Consider the following 23,092-nt stretch of genomic DNA (forward strand, 5'->3'; position numbering starts at 1 on the left):
AAGCAAGGTTATGTAGAGGAAGCAGGAGCCAAGTGAGTTCTGATGGAGAAATATATAGGATGCCTAGGGCTGGTCTGCCTGGCAAATAAAAGAACTAAACTAGAGACCAGTTAAAACCCAGAGGAAGGTCAGATTCCATATACCCCTCATGCTTCAGCAACAGGAACATCCACCAGTGAATTAGGAGTGGGTTAAACTTGGACTAGTGCTCACTCAAGCCCATCCCCACAACCTGTTAGCAATGCCAGGATTTAGCCCTGGGGTATATAAAATAATACAGATCATGAGAGTTTCCCTGTTTCACAAGTTAGTTACCATTTCCTGTTCCCACACATCTGGGTACAAGGCTTCAAACCTTTCTTTTGGTCTTGACTTGGGAAGACTCGAGTTACCTGCAGCTCTGGTAGTTCATCTTTGCCAAAGAGTTGCAAGATGTAGTCCTGCAGATCATTATCTGCATTTCAGAGAACAGCACCCTGTGTGATGAAGGGCCTCTTCTACAATAACACAGAACAAGTTTTTACAACATCTTTGGACTTTCAACCAGTGGTCTTCCAATTGCATTAGCAGCCAGGATCTTTGTAGAAAATGTAGACGAGGCCGAAGCTCAAATAGTTAGCATTCAGGAATGTTAGCTGAGAAGAGGAGAGGAAACTTTCAGCTAGCACCTACAAGGTCATGAGCAGAGTTCCCAAAGGACTCATTTATTTTATGCCTGATTTTTCATTTTACTTGTGCAGACGTGGGAATAATTCCCACAAGCTACTTCTGTTTCTGAAGGTATGTGAACTTGTCTTGTAACTATTAGTATTACATGTGGGGAGGGGGACACACAATGACTTCTTGACATAGCCATGAACTGATGCTCTCTGGAAGACTCTTGGTAGTTTGCTGATATGTATTAGATCTGCCTCCCTATATTTTATACAAAAATATGGATGAGCTTCAGAGGAGTCCTGATAGGTCTGAAAACAGCTTAGAACTGGTGTATTTTAGTGGGTAATCTGAGTTTGAGCCAGAATCCAGGAGGTCCCTAGTTCATGTCTTTTCTCGGTTGGTGATTAGGTATTTGTCAATATGTAGGAGTGCATTGGCACATGTGACCTTTCTATATTATTTCACAGATATAAATAAATTATCTAGCCATATGCCTTGCCATTTTGGCGTTTCACACCATTAACCCTCTTCTGCATATCTCTTAGGGATACAGGAGGCCTTCCTCCTTTGCATCTAGCCACTCTAATCATAGGCCTGGCTCCCAAACTATTATTTTGCCAAAGACCACTTCATTAGACAGTCTCGTTCTAGTTCAAATAATGCTTGTCTGGCCGCAACCCCCCCCCCATCACTGTAGAGTGCTGCCCAGTGGTGAGACTGCATTTGCTTTTCATCTTTCCAGTGAGAGTTACCTTAAAGTCTCCGCCCGCAAATAAACAGCTTCATTATGCAACACATCCTATTGGTTTCCTGTGGGGAGTAAGCTTTTCACACATTGAATAAGCATGTTTGTTCTCAGTGCAGATCTGTGCTGTATAACAGTTGTTCTTTCAGGGTAAGGAGTAAAATATAAAATGGTTTGGAGGCTTTCCTTGAGGCTTTTCCTACCAATGCAGCAAGATAGGAAAAATATTCTGTAATCAGCTTTATTTCTACTCCATCTCATCAACACCCTGCCCCCACAACTGGAATATGTTCCTTTGCTTAAGCAGAAGACTCACATTTCTAACTGCATTTTGTGACTACACCAGCATTCCTATGCTTACTTACCTGAGAGTAAGTCACATTGGAATTAACAGGACACTTTTCTGAGTAGGCCTAGATCTGGTCAAGCTGCAGATATGATCCTTTCTAGTGCTAAGAGTGGTAGGAATTCCTAAACTTTTTTTAGATGAGTCCATCAACCACGTCAACAATATTTTATTTTATTTATTCATCCCTTGACTTCAGCTCTCCATGCTTCCATTTCCTACATAAAGGGCAGAAGTAAAAAATAATAATGTTTTTTACTTCTTTTGTTTATATACTGTGTATCATGGGGAAAGTGGGTGATCTCTCCTGCTTTACGATTCGTTGGTGTGTAGTTCCCTGGCACCCTCTGAAGGCAAAGAACAAATATGCTATCCTCAACATGCTTACCAACAGTGAGTTGGTTTGGCCTTAGCAGGATTGAGGTTTAACTAACAACATTTAGGATCTGGCTGTTACTTCTCCCTATGTGCACGGTGCATTCCAGCTGACCTTGGTTAACTAATCAATTAGTTAATTAGTTAATTGTTAACGAATCAATTAGATAGTGTTACTGTTTTAGATTACTCTCTCTCCCCCCCGCCCTTGTTGTTAAATGTTACTCACCTGGAAACCTTATTTATCAAATGGTTAATAAATTTAAACATTGTTATCGCCACATAAGGAACATGTAACTTCTTTTATGAGCTAGGCCTGCCGTTTGAGGAGTTTAGTGCATAAGGAATTAAAATTCAAATCAGCCATTCTCTCCTTTGCTTAATAATAATAATAATAATAATAATAATAATAATAATAATAATTTGTTTACATGCCGCCCATCTGACTGGGTTGCCCCAGCCACTCTGAGCAGCTTCCAACAAATAATAAAACAACAACAGTAAAACATCAAACATTAAAAAACTTCCCTATACAGCCTTCAGATGTCTTCTGAAAGTCAGGTAGTTGTTTATTTCCTTGAAACTTGATGGAAGAGTATTCCATGTTATTAGAGGACAATTGGGATGAGATAGCAAGCCACTTGTGCCAGTGACTCAGCAAGAATTGTTCCCTGATAGGATACACACTTTCTCATATGGGTGCAGTGTTTCTAAACCAGAGCTTGTCAGCCTCTTCCACTTTACTGTAAATCTTGGCCACAAATGTGTGCACACCAGCACAGGCTTGAGAACAAAGGTCACTAAAATGGGCGTGGGAGTATTGTTGGCTTTTCAGTGTCGTTTTGACTGCTTCCTCCTTTCCCTGTGTTACTGTTTTAGAAATACATGCCATGGTATCTAGAAGCGTGAGCTGTAAAACAGATGCATGCTCGTGACATTTTTAATTAAAGCAATTACAGTGAGCACTGGAGGAAGCTAGTTATGGCAAATTCATCTGTCTCACCCACATTATTACCTGTCTCCCACCTTCAGGAGTAATGATGGGAACAAGGACTGAAAGAAACAACAATATTTTCACACATGCAGGGATTCAGTTTTGGTTTCATATTTCATTAATTATTGTTTTGTCACATTACTGGTACAGGAAGGAAAAATCTTAATCACAGGTGCCGCTAAGTACAGTGTCTGAGTAAACTGATTGATTCTAAGCAGAGACCCTGCGCGTGTTCGGGGTTTTCCCATTTATTTTCCCTTCTAAATTGAAGGCCTCCTTGCGATTCATTTGGGGCTCTTGAATTGGTCCTCATGTATGAAATAAACTTGAATTGTGGCATGCATGCATGTGTATAAATAGTGACTTGTGCCTTCAAAACATGTTTGAGCCACGGCTGGGAAAGGATCGCCTGTCAAAGTGTTTTCTGCTAGCAAAACAAATAGGAATAAAAGCAATCCAAAGTTAAAATCACCCACCACTGTCAGAGCACCAAATGCAGTAAATTGCCATTCTTAAATGGGAAAAGTATTTGAATAAAACGGCCAAATCAAAGTGACAGTTAAATACAAAGGAGGGTGGAGAATCCATGTATAGGTAAAGATTGCATCAATAGCCCCCAAACTGCCTAATCAGAATGAAAAATGAAAATGCTCTTCAGGAGCACAGATTTATTACTATGATGAAGTAGTCCACAACCAAAGCCACATTATTTTAAAATGTGCTCCAGACTTCTCTGATGGGAAGTTAGTTTCCAAAGCTCCTACCTTAAGGATATGATGTGTCATTATGTAAATTGCTGGTAATTAATTTAATATGAAATTGTTGTCTAAAACAACTGGACCACACAAGGTTGGCAAAGATTGGGTTAGGAGCCATGAAGCTCACTGGGTGACCTTGGACCCACCGTGCTCTCCCAGCGTAACCTACCTCACAAGGTTGCTGTGAGGATAAAATGGAGAGTGTGAGAACCTTTTGCACTACTCAGCTCCTTGCAGTAAAGGCAGGATAGAGCTGTAATAAATAAACTCATTCTAGCAAAAACATTTTTTTCCAGCCTCCCTTTGCAAATTTCCTTACAGTTAGGAAGCTCAGACAGGTGCTTACTTTTCATGACTTTTTTTTATAGTGTAAAAAATATGTTGGTAGTCCTGGGTAGTGAGTTCAAAATTAGTATTTTGGATCTAGACCATGCACCCTGCTGAATTATTGAAGAATAGGCTGCCTTGTTTTCAGCAAGGACAGGACATGCATGGAATGTTTCTACAAAACAGTCATTCCCTCACTGAGACAATTTAATTTGTGTTTATCACTTTGTGTCTCTCTGTGTGAGAGAATGTGCTGGCTGTGACTTGCCTCTGTTCAATTGTTCAGCCCCAGTTTAAAGGGTAGAGGGTGTGTGTGTGCGCGCACAGACACAAATGCACAAGCTTTGAACAAAAGGATTACACAAGTTCTAGGACAAAATAAAAAAACAGAAATATATTATTTTTACTTCTCAGGATATAGACAATGTCAGTATATGGTCTGCTAAAAATGGTTCAAACTTATATCAATTCTTTTATGATATACAAACTAGGGCATAGAGCCCCCTAAACTGGAAGAGGTGGGGCATACGAACTGAGAATTCCCTTGGGTTGCATTTGATATTCGCGCTTACTCTGTGCAAAGTAGAAATGGTATCGCTGTTACAGTGAAGGACCCTCTGCCCCTGTTAGTCTTGGGATGCTGGTAAATCCCCAACATTGCCACTCTTTGAAGCGAACTGAGCTCAACTACCTGCATGAAACAGTGCTGACTGTTCAGGGGATTTTGCAGTAGTTGCTTGCACAGTTGTGTGTTCTCTTGAGAATAAGGGGAGTAATTTGGTGGTGGTAATGGAGGGAATTATGAATTAACTTGTTTACTCCCTCCTGTAGCTTGCTGTAATTTTTGCACTTTGTTTTCTAGCAATGGGTGATCTGCACTGTTTACCCTTTCCTGCATTGCAATCTGAGAGACATAGCCTGGTTTTCCACTTGCAGCAGGCTGATGAGATCCTACTGTCACATTAGGATTGTTTTTAGCAAACTGAAAACAGTGTTTCTTTTGTCAAGGAACGGTGCCCTGGAGTAGCTCTGCTTAATAGGGTATAACATACAGCACACCCCTCTGCGAAATATCTGCCCATAACCTGAAAAGGCAAGCCTGCTGCGATCTCTGTTGGTTGTGTGTGGATTGTAATAAATATAACCATGCCAGGTGTTTACATAGGAAGGCAGCTTTGCCTCTTTCTCAGTCATGAAGTGTATCAATCGAAATATCAAGACTATCCAGCCACCTTTGCTGTGAGTGTGACTGACATACTGAACTTAAGGGGATTTACCTTTTGTGTGTGCGTGTGTAAGAGAAAGAAAGAAAAACTGCAGATTGCATTAAGATAATCAATTATGTGGGAGAGGAAACCAGAACTTTTTTTCCACTGCTTTTATCAGATATTGTGGTCAGTCGAAGCAATACAATGCAGCTCAGAACCCTATTACATTTACTCCTGCTATAATCGCTCCATCTCTGTTTACCATATTCAGTTAAATTCGCTTGTTTGTTACATCCGCTTTCCTGCCAAAATAACCTCATTTACTCTTGCAAAGGCTTCTTTCAGGGCTGCTGCAGCATTGTTGCCTTGCAAATGCATTCTTGGTCACAGAACTGAAGCTCAGAATATTCGTTGTTTGAATCCCGCAATGGAGATTATTGGTTGATATATTCATTCACTTTTAAATAACATTTGGATGAGCAGTATTTTTGGAAATGTACATTTGGCAGTACTGTTCTTTAATCTCTTGCAAGGTTGGGTGATCTGTTAACTTGGCATTTCTTCATTCTGAATTTATTTTAATTCAAATTCAAGCAGAACAGTCTATTCCAAATGCTTCTATTAAAGACTTAGCACAAAGCAGGCTGTGAATTCAGCAGCAGAGCCAAGCAGAGGCAGAATTAGAGGTCTTAACAATTTGGCCATGAATGTTAATAAATGTTGTAGGCAGAGCATTCCTTGCCATTTGTTCAGATACTTAAGTCCATTATTTCCTGGGGCCCATGAATTTTCATTCTCCTAACCCTTCTCCAAGGTAGTAGTCTTGAGAAACTAAATCCTATGCATGCTTACTTAGAAGTAAGTTCCACTGTGTTCAGTTGGTTTTATTTCCAAGTGTGGGTAGTATTGCAGCCTTGGTGGTTTAATTTGAGGGTTTGTGACTTATGCCAATAATATGAAATACTGTATTTCATAGTATTATGGAATGTACATTCAAGTTCTTCCCATGTCAGGACGATACTGCTGATAGAGTTGAGAAGGAATGGACAGAATTGAGATCTGGTTCTACTGGTCAATCTCTGGGTGATTTGCAGCAGATCAGCTAAGTTTTCTGCCTTCCGCATGACAACAGCAATAAATGAAATGAGCCCCCTCACAATTAGACTACTGGAATGAATAAAAAGTTTAATAAATAAATATGAATAATAAGTTATGGATTTTTATGTGAAGAACAGTGAACTGATGTCAGTTCTGGTACTCAGAAAGCACCCTACAGCAGCTCAGAGGCACTGTATTCTTTAATTATAAGTGAGTGTCTTTTGCACCTGACTTCAGTTGGAACCTTTCTCAGTGTTCTGATACAACACAGAGTAGATCCCATAGGTCTGTCCTTCCCTGGTGTATTCCTTGTGGGTAGAGGAGGTGAGGCACCACAGAAGAATACTGGGGGAGAGAATAGGGTGTGGTATGATCTACAGATTTTATAGGATAACCCACCCTAGAACAGGGGGACTGTTTGCAGTTGCCTGATCAACAGGCCAGTTCTCCAAAGTAGTAGGGTGTGGTTTGACACTGTGCTTTTAAAAAGGCAAACATGAACAACAATGGAAACAGTAGAACCGTGTTATGTAAAAAGAAACAGTTTGAATATTTGGTATTCTGTTTCTGAGAGCATGTATACCCTACTATTAGAGTGAGTCCTTCAGAAGCAAATGAGGATGTTGTATAAAGCTGGCTGCCTGGGTTGCGAGAATTGTATTTTTAAAGATGAAGGTGATGTGAATTTCCCCCCTTTATGTTCTGCATTGTGCTTTGCTTTGGAGAGCTCAGCTAAATCACTGTTCATACAGCACTGAAGGAGAGCACCTCCATGAACTGTTACATAGATGGTGATTAGTTTTTCCTTATTGTGAGCACTCTCAGAAAAAAAGAAAGGCCTGGCAGAATCCTACTAAAGCTTCTCTTGTACCAAATTATGTGGCACAATGGAAGTTGTAATCTTGGGTGAAGAAAGGTGCAGTGTGCATAGCTTTAAAGGACCTCAGGTTATGTTTGTTTAGGGTATCTAGGGAAACAGGTGCAATACTCTGTTTAGAACAAAAGAACAGTCAGACAGCAAAATCTTAGGTAGTCATACCTCTGTAAGGTATGTGAATCTTTATAAGAAGGTGGATCCATCTCATGCTACAAAGCCCAGTGATCTTTAGAGGATTTTCTGGGACTCAAAAAAGTTTACCAAGAAATTTGTGAGGAACACAAAATGCTGACATGCCAAAATACATTTCTGCTAAGATGGATAAAATCAATAATTTAAAGGTAAAAATAAATGGGATTTCTTAATTTTAAAAAAGTCCACTCTGCTAAATGTCTGTAAAATAATGAATTATGTTTGAATGGGATGCATACTGCACTCTTCTGTCATGGATGCTTTAGCTGAGATTCCTGCATTGGACTAGATGACCCTTGAGACCCTTCCAACTCTAAGATTCTATTGTTCATAATGTCTTAAAGCTTAATTCAAGTCCCTTTGTCACACAGTAGGCCTGGTTCACATGCTACACTAAATGATAGTTCAAAATAAAGGAAAGCCAAACTGCATACTCACATTCAAACAATAGGGCTAGGACTTCTGCTAGTTCAGCGATGGTCCCCCTTCCCCCCTTGTACCCCCATGCCCTCCCAAATTGGATTGGTGGGGTGTCGAAACAACAGAGCTCTTCTCATTGTTTTCAACTATGGTTTAATGTGACATGAAAACTAGGCCTTATGAATCAAAGCCTACATTTCTTTTTAGAAGAATTAACCAGGGATGAAAAATATGTTACAGTTGAGCTTAAGAAGCATAAACATGACAGGAATAGATCGTGTATTGCTACATATAATTTTCAAACAATAAATATTTAGACTCTGCCAATGAACTTCATAACTATTTACTTTCCATGTCATGGTGAAATAGTTCCCAAATAAGTGGTAGTCACTGGGTCTGAAAGGTTTTCAAACCTAACCTCAAGGAAGTTATCTCTTAGTGTTCTTATGAGACAATTTATTCCATAATTGCTCTGCTAAGCAGTTGTATCATATATAGTGCAAAAGTTACTGGGGCTGCTAGAACAAGTTTGGGATTATGTTCCTGAGTGATTTCGTTTTAAACAGCATGTTTTATTTGTTGTAGAACCAGCCACTCTTCATGTTTATTCAGGAACTATGTTAGTTAGAAAGCTGGAAAGTTGATTTAAATCAACGAGTTAGAACAGCATTTTTTTCTTGGTGATTTAAATCAATTATTTGCATTGCAAAGGTCAGTGATGAGAGTGGCAAGGTTGGGGGAAGCACCCTTTTCTTTAGAGGTGAAACTGTCAAGAGATACAAGCTCAACTGAAAGCAAGTTCTGCACATGTCAAGGATTACTCAAAGGACAGATGGAAGTTAGTATTTTAAATAGCTTTTATAGACTCTGCAATTGAGTCTACTTTGGATTCTGCAACCCACTTTCTTATCCAGATGCCTTGGTATGTCACTATTTACAACCCCCTTGAAAGCAGCAGGTTCATGTCAGTATTAGTGAAGCTTGGTGGCATAGTCCCCTCTTTTCCTCTGCGCTTCTACAGCCAGATCTGAGAACAGGGAGGTTTGTGGTGAACTTAGTATAAACAACTCCCGTGTGACTTGGGTATAACAAGTGTGTGTGTGTGTGTGTGTGTGTGTGTGTGTGTGTGTATGAATATATGAGCTTAGTTTGAGAGAACAGCTTTTACATTTCCCTTTGTCAGCATGAGTCAGTGTGAAGCAAGCAAATATATGTTCCCTTCTGAAGAGAAGCCTAATAAGATCTTATTTATGAATATATGAATAGTGGTTTTGTAAATGTTGCATCTGAAACTTTAAGAATGATCTGACACTGACAGGCTAAAATGAACTCTACAGTTTTATTGCATTAGATTTAGTGGGTCAGATGCTGGGATGCCAAGTAGAAGTGACCTAGAAAACCTTTCTAGGTCAAACTATGGAAAAGCAAGTAGTTGGGCTTCCTTCTTCCATCAGCCCCCCTGCCTCCCCCGCCCCACCGCCTCCAAGGGCAAGGCCATGCAAATTTATGCTTACCCCAACATTTTTTCTGTTTTTGTTTCAACAATGCAGCACAGAGCCTGAAAAAGATGTCTGAGAGCTTATATCATGCCCTTGGAGGAAAATAAACCTGATTTTCATTTCTTAGCATAATTGTTCCTTCCTTCCCATACCATTATCTGACGTATGTCTTGTATCCTCCACAAGACTCTTGAGCTGCTATCCTGTGCACACTTACTGGAGAGTAACCCCATTGACCTAAGCACGATTTGGTTTTGAATAAATAAAAGGATACGACACATTTAGGATCTTCCTTCCGCAAACATCTTTTTTTTGCAGTGTTGGATTGCACTTTTGGACAGAGCAGTTGAATGGAAGATATTTTGGGTTGCCTCCAGTGCTACATGAGCGGACTTCTCCTTGAACAACATGACTTCTCTCCTTTTCCCGCACATCCCCCAAATCTGCTCCGGAGGATCCCCTGATGGAGTAGATGTTGAGGGTGCGCAGTGAGGAGAGCTGCAGGGGGCAGGAATTAGAAGCTCTGGTGTGCATATAGAAGTATGCTGTGTGAGTGGAAGGTCAGCCTTAGACGCAACCCTGAAATAATGCATCACCAAGCATGCACACATTCCTGTTTCTTCCCAGGCCAACACAAACCCATAATGCTGGAATGCGGAGGAGGCAAGGCACAGTCTCCTCCTGCACTGTTTGGGGCTTCTTAGGTTTCCCTGGCTGCTTTGGCAAGAGTGGTGTTGCTGTAGCTTCCATGCCGCTGAGGTAAGAACCCAGTCATCGTAGCTTCTGCCATCCCAGCAGAGCATTAAATTCTGAGGCTGTGGTGCCTTCTGAACAATTACAGCTCACAGCAGTCCAAATGAAAATGTTTGTTGAAAACAACATGTGCATAATTAAGGCTTAATGAGCCCTTGTCTGTTTGGAATCTGCAATTAGATTTATAATAGAAAATACTAGCAAATGCCAAATAGCTTTAAAAGAAGCTGAGATGAAAGGTAATTTTGTCGCAAATCTAGTAATACTGTAATTGAATTGAGCTTGGAAGTGTTGAGGAAAATGATGGGGAAAGTATTGGGCAGGTATGCATTGTGCAGGTTTATCTTATCTGCCTGTTTGCCTATCTTTCAAGCTGTCAGTCCCACTTTTAACTGTTTATTAGAGCCGCACAATTTCTCTGAAACAAGCACAGATTCAATTTGGGTTTTCCTCTAAGCTATTAATTAGTTGGACAAAGCTGCTTTTTACACTGTCTCATCAATGTGTTTTAAACTTATTGTTGGCCATAATGATGATAATGCACCATCTGAAGCTCTCATTGTTCCATGCAAGGTTTATAGAGTAATGATTAGAAGATGGAATAAGTTGTAAATGTTCAAATGTTTTAAACTCGCATTGTCTTTGTATGGGGCCGAATGTGTTTTTTTTTAACACTTCCTCATTCTGCCCCTTCATGAATCATTCATGAAAAGGCCAGATAAGAACTTCAAACTTTTACACAACCTCCTACTTGTAAAGCTGCATGGAGGCTATTGTAATAGTTATTCCTTTCTTTCTAGCATGCATATCCTGTCTTTCATCAAAGTCACCTTTAGGCTGCTTAGAATAGGACACTAAAGTGCATAAACTTAAGTAGATGATGCCATGAAACAACAGAACCAGCTCATTAAAAGAATACAGCAAAAATGCAATTAAAATACTCTTTAATGCCATTAAAGACACAAGAGAGCAAGAAAATTTGCCCAGTATTTAAATGATAAGGAGTCAATGTGCCTGGGGACTGAATTTCATAATTTGAGCACCACCACACAGAAGTCCCTGAGGCACCAGGGGATTCCCAGAGAAGAGTCTCTGCAGGAGTTATTAATTGGCTGGCAGTTCACACTGAAAAAGATGCTCCTTTAGATCATGGGTGGACACACTTCAGGCTCTTGAGTTTTGAATACCAAAACTGAACAAAGCTCACAGTGCTTCCATGCGTAGACCTATTCCTGGTGACTTCCCACTCTCCACTCACGGGCTTAAAAGCATAAAATGAGCCTACTGGATCAAGCCAATGTACAGCATCCTATTCTCACAGTGGCCAACCAGAGGCCTGTAGGAAGCCTGCAAATGGGATATGAGCACAACAGTGGCAAGCTTGGTTCACTAGGGTGAGCACAACAGTGGCAAGCTTGGTTCACTTGGTTCACTAGGGTGGCTAGGGTGGGGAAGTCAGTTTATCTAGGCACCCTTAACAAACTACAGTTCCCAAAATTCTTTGTGTATATGGAGGGGGAGGCATGTGCTTTAAATACATGTAACTGAAATAATCACACATTTTTTCTGTGCTTTCTCTACTTCCTTACACTTCCTTCCTTGTTTCTCCTTTGAATTTTAGATTGTAATTTCCTCTGCCAAGGACTTGTCCTCTTGTATGCTGTAAAGCACCCTGCACATTGATGGTGCTATAATAATAATAATAATAATAATAATAATAATAATAATAATAATGTATGTAGAATACTTATTAAACCAGCTGCAAACCCATGCACATTTAAAGAAAGCAAATTCCCTGAATTTCCGAGTAACTGCTTATAGGATTGTACCTAAAGCACCATGCAAGGGTGGGCCAAAACATCCCATAATTTTTTACCATTGCCCATTTTGGCTAGGGCTGATGGGAGCTGGAAGTCCGACTGTATCAGGTTCCTCACTCCTATAAATTAAGCTGGTGTTGGTGCAAGTATGTTTGTTTACAGATTTGCACAGCTGCTTCTGGGAAGGTTCAACCCATTTCATATTTCGGAGGATCATTATTCTTAGAAGCATCCGGCATTCAAATGTATTTCCAATTATTTCATTTTAAGTTCTGTTAACTTGGCTATGCTCTCCTCAATTTAGATCCCTTTTAGATAGACAAATGTGTTTATTTAAATAAATCATCCTGCTTTAAGTTTCTTTTGAGGTTTGTTGATCAGACTAATGAGCATACTCCATATTTTTCTCATAAGCATAAAGTCTGTCTGAACAGAAACATGAAGAAAATTGGCACAGATGTAGGCTTTCAGAAGAAATTATTCATATTAGGGCTGATCAGTGAGATAACTTATTTGGGGAGGGGGAATACGGAAAGGTTAGGGGTAGAGAAAAACTTCCACATTAAAAATAAACCTGAACTTTTAATGGTAAGAAACATCCTTCAGGTTTCAGCAAACTTTATTCTGGAATGATTTGTGTTACTGCAAACTGTATTCTGTGGTATTCTAGAATTTTAAGTGCAACTTAAGTGATGGATATGAGACTTGTATAGGCCCCTGAAAAAGGCATCATACTTCAGGAATATTTATCTCACACAAGAATAATTTATACTATTTGGCTGTAATACAATGTGTGCTGCGTTTCCTTTGATAGAAAGTGGGTGGGTTCCGCCGGGCGCTTGAGTTTGGATGAGATGGTAAATGATAGTGCAAACTGAGTTTCATAAACCAGCCTCAAACCAAGATTTCTGGTGCAGGTTTCTGGGCTCCAAACAACCCATGTTTAGGGAGTCAGGTTGCGTTTTGATGTTAAAAACAATCCATAATTAAGCCAGGAAAACCATGGTTTAATGTAGCTTGTGTACCAACTGGGCCTGAGTGTGCAGCTGTGTACAGGCAGAATTTAAAGTCCACCACAAACTGCTTTGCAGGTCTAGATCCAGGTTCCTATGAGCCCTTAGGACTGGCCCGCTATGCTATGGCTGACGGGTGGCCCTGGATCCTCTCTCCTCCTCCTGCCCTATTGGCAGGTGAGTAGGTGGGGAGGCCTTCCAACAACCAGCAGGGTTGGCGAAGGGACCAACAGAGGTGGTGATGCCCTAAGCACAGAAGAAAGAGCAGCAACAAGAAGGCAGTGCTGAGCCACCACTAGATGGCTGATCATTCTGCCTGGTGCTGCTTTGTTTGTTGCTTTGAGTACAGCCATGGGGAAATAAAAAGAAAGCACCATTTCCCCTTTGTTCATAGAATAATAAAATTGTAGAGTTGGTAAGGAACCCGAGGGTCATCTAGTCCAACCCTCTGCAATACAGGAATCTTTTGGCCAGCATGGGGCTTGAACCCACGACCCCGGGATTAAGAGTCTCATTCTCTTACCAACTGAGAGCCCGGCATTCTTTTAACTGACATTCAATTATGAGAATCATTTAGAATGTTGTGAACCAGGCACTTATTCTCTATTTTTATCTGAAACCCTGATTTATCTTGAAAGAAAATAAAAACAAGGCAGTGTTTCTGGTTATCTTTTACTGTTATATTAACTGCTGGCAATCTCTGTGGATTCTTTGTATGTAACATCTCTCTCTGTGCAAATGTACTCTCCATTTCCTGTGAGTTACATAACAAGGTGTCTTTGTGTGAGTAGGATATGAAATCAGTGCCATTATCGGTTAACCTTGTTTGTTTCAAGTTGTGTATATGTCTCAACTCAATGTGTCGGGACATGCAAAACTTGTTTGCTCCTTTGTTAAAGAAATACCAGCCAGGCCTGCACAATCTGTGACTTAACAAATGAAACCCTGAAAGCGATGCATTTGGTACAGTGCATTTCATGTCATGTGACTCTTCTGCAGGGACAATTGGTCTAATCTAGTCAAGGGTTAAAATAAAGCCGGGTTAACAGCAAAGCATCTTGGAGCACCTGGGCATCTTGCTGCTGTGCTGAAAGTGGCTGTTTTCCAACAGAGCAGTTTCAAAGGGGAGCTCTAATTGGAAAAACAAAGTTAATAGCAAAGTTCTATTTGATATTCCTTGAGACTTGAATAGATAATGGTTTCCTGTCCCAGTACGAGGGCTGATTTACTTAACATTACAAGGATACAGTTACTTTTGTTGGGAGTGGTCATTATGCTTATTTTAAATTGAATCAACACAGGCTGTGGTTTTTGCATTTATCTGCCATTTTAACTCCATTGTTGCAGTACGTATCTGATGAAGTGAGTTCACAAAACATGCCTGAATAAGAGGAATGTTATGATTATGTAAAACTGCAGATGTGACAAGCAGTTGAATATTAGTAAACTTAACTATGGGTTTCCTATTCCTATGGAAAACTTTAGCCCCAAAGTTATTAGTCAGTTTCTATATCATGATTGCTCTTCACCAGAGCTTGTCACTCCTACTATGAAAATGACCAAATGGGAAAGCTGTATTAAAATTTATTTCATTCTGCATGCTTTTCAAAGGTGTCACAGAATCAGTTGCAGGAAATGCCCTGTGAAAGAAAGCTGCAATGTTGAAAAGGGACCTACATTTGATTTTAAAAAATAAAAAAATCACCAGATGTTTTAATGCAGTAAAGGGGTGTGTGTGGATCCTATAAAAATGCTCCAAAGCCCGTTTTGCATTGCAGTGGTGCAAATTAAGTCACTAGCAAGTAAAGCCACTTCAAGTCTAGTTACTGAAACATCCTGGGATATGTTCAGATAGATCAGTGGGATCTATGTTTCTGGGTAGTGATGGTGGGGGTTTTTGCCTGCTGGCTTTTGAAAACTCACACTGGGTTAAGTTTAAATGTTCCTGTACATATTTCATAACTATTTTTTCTCTCTCAATCTTGCATTTAGAGCCTGTATTCATTTTCTGGGCTAATGCCTGGGGTAACTTAAAGAGAAGGGCCGTATATTAAGAGTAGGCTTTGATTACTTGCAGTAGGACTTATTTATTCCAACAGAATTGTGGCAATATTGCTGAGAAAGGTATTTTCTGAGGGTCAAATGAAAGCCAAATTTGACAGATCTTCTGCCATCCTGTGCATATCTTACTGGGTAAATCTTTGCCAACATGTTTTGGAGCAGTATATTCTGCTTGCTGTTGAAATGTTTCCGAAGTCTCAGATACACCAGGAACATCTTTTGGATACTGTTCAGTGGCAAAAGCTGCTTTCTTCCCACCAGCTCTATTTGCATATTTAATAATGGACATTTATTAAGAAAATATTGTCAGTTCATTCTCAAAAGGAGAGACTTTAAAGCTGCCCTGGAATTTACATGGATTCTATCTTTCTATCAATGAATTCAAGGTAGTGTATTTAGGGTTTCCAGGAATCTTCAATCTTTGAACCAAGAAGACCCAAATCTGCTTAGCTTCAGTAAGGTGGCTGCAGTGTGATGCTTGGGGAAGTAAAATGTGTGGCTGAGATTTTTCTCTTTTGCCCTGTAGAGAGTAATTTAATTGGCTCTCGTATAGTAATCCCTGGGTTTTAGGCATCTATAGACTACTGGGGAAAGTTGGAAAAGGGGAAGCAACAGCAGCAGTACATCTCCACGATTTAAGAGAAAAGTATTGACCTTTGTTAAACAGAGAAGAAATTCTATTGGACCCAACCCATGGTTTTGTAGAAATATAGAAATCTTTATAGCTTTCCTTATTGGGGTCTTTTAGGAAAAAGCACATAGAAGGAATAGCCGAACAAAAAAATGGCTGCAAAGTAATCTCTGTTCTTTATAACACTTTCCTTTTTCTTATACATTCAGCCCTGAAAGGGTTAGCTCAGGAGTTTGATCTCTGCAGTGTTTTCACATTCTGTTTCTAATTTCCATGACAAAGATTGTAGGAGGGACAGAATAAGGAACAAAATTTGCAGGCCAATTTGAGGGCTATAATGGGAAGAGAAAATGGCAGGGGCAAAGTGGGGAGAGAGGGAGAAGAATTGTAATTAGACTTTGAAATAGAGAAAAATATTAATGTGCTTCCATTTCAGTCTAAAAACTAACTTTCTCTTACTGAAGCTGAGGGTTATATGGGAAGGATCTGAACTGTTTAGCAAGTTCTTGAATAAACTGTGTGAATTATTATATGAATTATGCCCACTAAGGAGTAGCTGTATTATTTAATGTACAGCAGTACCTCCAAATTCCTTACTATTGTTGATGATTAACAGTACAACCCATAAAGCACCCTTAGACTGTAGTCCAGTGGGAATTATTTTTAAGCAAATGTACATGAACTACATGTGTTATTAGGCTTGAAACGACTGGGATGAGGAGCACACATCTTTCATTGACACTCCTTGAAGTTGTTTACTGAGCAGGAGGTCCTGTTTGTTTCAAAAGCATTTGCTTCCAAAAAGTCAGAATTGCCACTTTCATCTTGAATTTGTCCCTCTTTCTCTCTCTTGCAATAATAAAATAAAAGTAGAAAGAAAGAATCCTTTGAAAGAAAAACTACCTCACCGGCTTTAAATCCAAATGTGGCATTAAATCCAAAACAGAATCTCACAGCAGCTTGAAAACCATTCCTTAGTAAATGCCAAATCACTTTTGCAGTAGCTTTGCTTCTGTAACCACCTAAATAGCGTGAGAAATAACAATGCATGCTGTAGCGATGAAAACAAAGTCGGTGGTCAGCCCTGTCACATAGTGTGTGCAGCAGTGAGAAATAGAACTGTTGCTACTTAGTTCCCTATAGTTTTCTGAGGGTTTAAATAAATCTGTTGCTGAACTATTGACCCTCTTTGACATTACCAACTCAGGGGAAATCCATGCATTTCAGTGGTCAAATGAATAATGCTAAGTGGATCACTGTGGGCAAGAGTTTGTATAAAGGTCTTAATGGGAAAACTGCAGTTAAAAGAGATTAGGCTAACCTTAGTGGTATATATTCCCAGAAGGGAGCCGATGCTTAATAATTCTTTTAGGAAAACACACTGGTGGCCCTGTGGGTAGGAGATTTCGAAGGCAGCAGGCCAGAGGAAGACATTTTACATCCCTGGGACTTGACAGAAATGAGCATTGACAAAGCAGGCATGGCAGCATTCTGAGGTGTTTGTTTTAGTATTAACCCTGCAGATTGTACATATGGCTTCTGATCTGCCACAAGGACTTGGAACTTTACAAGGAAGGAACTAGCACAGGGATTAATATTACAGCTAAGATGGAAGGAGAAAAAAGATGAAGGAAAAACTACAGTATTTCGATTCTTAAAGCCTGTAGGACAGGCATGTCCAAAGTCTGTTTTGGGGGCGTAATCCGGCCCACTGGTGGGTTTAACCTGGCCCCAGTGGCAGCTTATTTCTTGGGGTAAAATACTAAAATTAAAGATGTCTTTTTAATCTTTGTTGGAAGCTGCCCAGAGTGACTGGGGAAACCCAGTCAGATGGGTGGGGTAAAAATAATATATTATTATTATTATTATTATTATTATTATTATTATTATTATTATTATAAAACCCTTAAAAATCAACAACTTTGGTTGGCCCTTTGATCGGCCCTCAGGACCCTTCACTTCATCAAATCTGGCCCTCTTTGAAAAAGGTTTGGACACCAGTGACGTAGGAAATGTAATTTTTTATAATGAAGTTAGAAGTTTTATTTACAAATAAATAAATAATAAAAGCAGGTGTGTGTGTTATTATATCTCAACCCGCATGGCAGTATAAATTTAATGAGTATTGACACAAGAGCATTGCTATTCACACACAAACACACAATGCTTTAATTAACAAATAAAAGGGTATTTCCTGTACATCCCTGGTAGATATAATCTTTAAGATTGGTTAAGACTCAAGACTTTAAGATTGTCAGACAAACCCATGCGAAAGCTCCCTTTGTTTTCATTGGATATTGAATATTAACTACCCAGGAGCTCTCTCGATCCCGCCCCCTTTATTTTAAGCATGTTTATTTTGGTAGCATTGGAGCCTATGGGCTCACTCATCCATTCTGTGCAAAAGTATGTGACACGACATAGCCATATCTTTTAAAAATCCCATAACACTTCAGTATTTAAAAGCTCGATATAGTTCAATCAAAATAGTAGCATTTGCAAATTGGGATTTTGATATCGCTGTTAATGATACACAACTTCTTTCTGTTGTGAACCGCCCTGGGATCTTCAGATGGAGGGCAGTATACAGATTTAATAAACAAACAACAACTTCATCATCAAGCAGTTTGCAACATCCCAAACCGTTTAAGGCAAGGGTTAACAACCATTTTGGGCCTGCAGGCATATTCTGAATTTTGAGAAAGTGCTGTGGGTGCCACTTACAAAACGACTGCTTTGAGGGTAGCGGTATAGCACAGAATTAGAGAAAGTCTCTCAATAAAACACATACGGAACATACTTGAGCCTCCCATCCACCTCCCATCAGAAAGGCCCTTTCACAAACAAACCCCTATTCCACACACACCCAACAAACCACCCACAAAACAGGACCACCAACCAGGATGTCTAAAGCTGCTGGATTAGCGATCCCTGGTTTACAGCTTTATAAGTAAAACATACATTTACTTTTATTCATTTGAATGTATGGAGTGCGGAAAGTGCATCAGCGAAGGTTCGAAACTGACCGTACATCTACAAACACACTGGAGAAACCGTACAAGTGAACAGTTGAGGGAGTTGGGTATGTTTAGCTTGGAAAAGAGGAGACTGAGAGGAGATATGATAGCCATCTTCAAATATCTAAAGGGTTGTCACGTGGAGAATGGAGCTAGCTTGTTTTTTCCTGCTATAGTGGCTAGGACACACCAATCAATGGATTCAAGAATGGAGATTCTGACTAAACATCAGGAAGAACTTTCTGATTCTAAGAGCTGTTTGACAGCGGAACAGACTCCTTCGGAAGGTGGTGGATACTCCTTCCTTGGAGGTTTGTAAGCAGAGGCTGGGTGGCCATCTGTCATGGATGCTTTAGCTGAGATTCCTGCATTACAGGGGGGTTGGACTAGATGACCCTCAGGTTCCTTCCAACTCTACAGTTCTATGATTCTAACCAAAGTTTGGATTGTGAAGTTGTTCCTAGAAATGAACTGGAAGCCAATGCAAATTAGAACCAGAGAAGCATACAGTACTCAGAAAAATGGGCCCCATTTAACACTCTGGCTGCTACAACTGTGTGGGGCTAAACACTTTTTAAGGGCAGCCCCACACAGAGTGCTTTGCAGTTGTCTATACTGATTGGGAACAAGATGTGTGAAAGTGGCCAGATCTTCTTTCTCCGCTGGCTGGTATAGCTACAGCATCTGGCAAAACTGCAAAGACATCTTTGAGCTCAGGTGCCACCAGACAGTTTAAGAGCAAAACCAACTCCAGGAACACGCCCAGACTGCTCTCAGGCTTTCCCAGCAATGTCTGTGAAATTTGCTGCTTTGTTGACAGTGCTTTCCTGTTCCGATTCTGGACAAGATGTTTGTATTTTTTAAAGATCATTTACAAACAAAATATCCTAATTCTTACAGCTTTCTTTTTATTATTTTTATAGCGCTTATAGTATTTGTAGTGCATGTCAATGTTACCTTTAAAAACGTTAAAAAGCTGCGTTCCATTGCTTTTTATCTAGAACAAATGACCTAAAATTGCAAACTGAAGAAGAAACAAATTTATGGGAATCTGTTTTGTAGTTACTACCTAAGCAACATGGAGGGTGGTATTTTGCTAAGTTTGAAGTTTGAACGAAAAGGTTAAAGACACTTAGTTTCACCATAGCTCATTGCAGATACCACACTCAACAAACATCAAGCCATTGATCTAGTTACAGGTAGGTAGCCGTGTTGGTCTGCCGTAATCAAAACAAAATAATAATAAAAAAATCCTTCCAGTAGCACCTTAGAGACCAACTAAGTTTGTTATTGGTATGAGCTTTTGTGTGCATGCACACTTCTTCAGATTGTTTCTTCTTCTGTTTCAGTGTATCTGAAGAAGTGTGCATGCACACGAAAGCTCATACCAATAACAAACTTAGTTGGTCTCTAAGGTGCTACTGGAAGGATTTTTTTTGTTTTTTGTTTCGATTAAGCCATTGAATTCAGCTTGACACCTCCATGCCTGGTTGTCAGTTAATCCTAGGCGTGGTGTTATTTCTCACAAAGTCCCACCCTACTTCAAATTATGTAAGCAGCAAACAGTAACAACAACACAGAAGAACAGTGTGCTAGAGAACAAACAGAGGAATATAATACGTGTGTGTGTGTGTGTGTAATATAATATGAAGAGAACCAATTCAATTAAAATCTGATAGTAGATAAGCCAAAAGGAGAGACCCAAGTGTCAAAAGCAACAGCTGAAATTCAGTAAGTGGGTATCAAAAATAGTTTAATGCAAACTACCAAATCCTGATGTTTTTTAAGCTGGTACGCTGCTCATGAATGAATATTAAACTAAAATTCCTAACTCTGTTCTTCAACAAACTTGCCTGTAATCTGAAGGGGGCGGGGATTACCTGTTGAAGAACCAAATTAATATTTTTTAAAAAATCCTCCTATCCATTTAAAAAACATAATTTGGTCCCTGGTAGTAACAATGCCCACTTGTTTACCTCCTCCTCCTCCTTTTAGTGGTGGTGTGTATAGATGCACTATATACCCTATATGTATTATATATAGAATCATAGAATTCTGGAGTTAGAAGGGACCCTGAGGATCATCTAGTCCAACCCCCTGCAATGCAGGGGGATTGAACCTGCAACCTTGGTGTTATCAGCACCACACTCTAACCAACTGAGTATTAATATAGATAGACCATTTTGGCTGTGAGACCTGCTCCCTGCCTTGCTTGCCTTTTTGCAACTGGCCTGGGAAAGCAGGGACCTGATTGATTCCACCTGCAAAAGCCAAGACTGCTGAACAGACTCTTCTGTTTGGGGTATGATTTAGGGTTAAAAATAATAATAATAAAATCTTTATTTTTCAATCTTACGATTTGTGTGGAAATTGTTCAGTTTGGCTGAGTACTTTCTAATGTGTTTTATTAATGGTTTGTGACTACTTTTGTTATATTTGTAATTATGTAGAAAAATTTCATGTTGGAGGACACCTTGAGCACGGTTTTAACTATGGAAAGTCAGCATGCAAATAAAATGATGGTAGTGTTAATATCCAATTTAAGTAGAATAGATAAAATATTTCAGAGCTTTGCAAGAATTAGACATCACCCATGCCTGTTTTTCTTTTTCTGCTCTAAAATTCTTCTTTGTTTATTGGGCATCCAAAGTAAAATATGTATTTTGAATCAATTGCATGGGGACAGAAGAATAATTAAGACAGTAGTTCCGGGCTATTTTCTCTCTCAAATAAACAGAACAAGGAAGAAAACTGTTTCCATTGTGCAGGATGTTTAGGTAATTAAGGATAAATCAGATCAATTTTTTTTATCGGAAATAGAGTATGATGAATGTATGTCCTTATATCTGGAAATTGATTAGTATCTCGACATGCATGAGGAGATACTTCTAATCGAAACTGGGAGAAAACCATCCTAACAAAAGGAAAATATTAAAATATTTTGTTTCAACCGTAAATCAGTGTGGAATGATGAAGCCGATTGTCTTCAATTTCGTTGCGCAGTGCAATGAGAATGAGAATGCAGCACACATTATTTATTTCCTATACCTGGCTATAGCATAAGTGGCAAACATTTAATTGAAAAAATACCCTGGCAGGAGAATTTTTATAATAAATTTGTTTGTGCCCTTACTGCCTGGAGGGGTAAAAAAAAAAATCTTATCTGCAGTAAGGAAGTTCTGAAGTTTCCCCTGAATTTTGAGGGTTGATTTTCAGCCTCACTGGTTGGCAATCAGAAGCACAGTAATTTTCAAGACAGGCTTCATTACAGTTACTGAGTTGGCGACAAGTATAGTATATAAAGCAATAAAACAAGTATGTTTTACCAAATTGGAATTACATAACGGGAGAGTCTGCATTTGCTTCCAAGGAAATAGCACCTTTTAAAAAGGCATAGATATGAAGATGAACTCAATTTCTTGCCTAGTTCTAGAATGGAGCTGATACAATTAGGGCTTCATCCTGGAGATGGAAAATAATGGGTTTTGAATGGATATAGAAATGAGCGTGCATTTTATGAGAGATGTAGATTAATACTCTGCCTGCTTGCAGTAGTGTACATCTGGAATAGAAGATATGCAATATTTGGTGCAATGCTAAATTCACCTCCTGTTGATTTGTGTTTTGTAATCATGGTTTCAAAGCTGCAACCTTTGTTTTCTAGTTGCATCATTGTGGGAATTAGCTCTACTGATTTGGAATCTGGACCGCTTAATGTAGTTGCAAATTATTGAGATTATGGCAGACTAGATATGATGCAACAATATCTGAAACAGCGTACGTTCTAACATTTCACAGAAGAAAATAGGAACATGCTTGTAATATTGAAGTCACATGTGTATATATTAGGGCTCCACATCAGCCCTAAGATCTGCGTCAGGCTGTAAATTCGAGTTCTAAGTGGTTCTGTATAAAATGAAACTGTGTGTTCCCCAATCACTATAACTGGGAATCTAAAATAGCTATAACGTTTTCCCCATTTGGCCAAAGTGGATGAAATTTACAAGCACAGGAGCTTTTCTAGGGTGAAGCAAGCCTGCCAAATTGCAGACAAATCAGTTCAGAGGCTTTTTGTAGGGTAATTAAAAGCATCCACGTTCCTCCATAACTCATATTAGGGCAATTCATCTAGTAGGCCAAAACTCGAAAATCCATATGTTTCATATTTTTGAGGGGGAAGAGTGGGAGTTTGTCTCTTGTTCTTTCTTACTTTAAAAGAATTAAAAGGTGACTGAGTGATATACATTATTGCTTGTACATTTTTGTACAACACAATTTAACACTAAGCTTTCTGGTGCTTG

At 39.4% G+C, this 23,092-nt stretch overlaps 1 protein-coding gene across 6 annotated transcripts in view; it reads left to right on the plus strand.

Annotated features, from left to right (window-relative positions):
• TOX2 (TOX high mobility group box family member 2) overlaps window positions 1–23,092 on the plus strand; it is a 254,047-nt gene that overhangs the window by 80,289 nt on the left and 150,666 nt on the right. The gene's annotated exons all lie outside the window — the stretch shown is intronic.

This window comes from Podarcis filfolensis (assembly GCF_964270895.1).
Source record: "Podarcis filfolensis genome assembly, chromosome: 6".
Classification (NCBI taxonomy): domain Eukaryota; kingdom Metazoa; phylum Chordata; class Lepidosauria; order Squamata; family Lacertidae; genus Podarcis; species Podarcis filfolensis.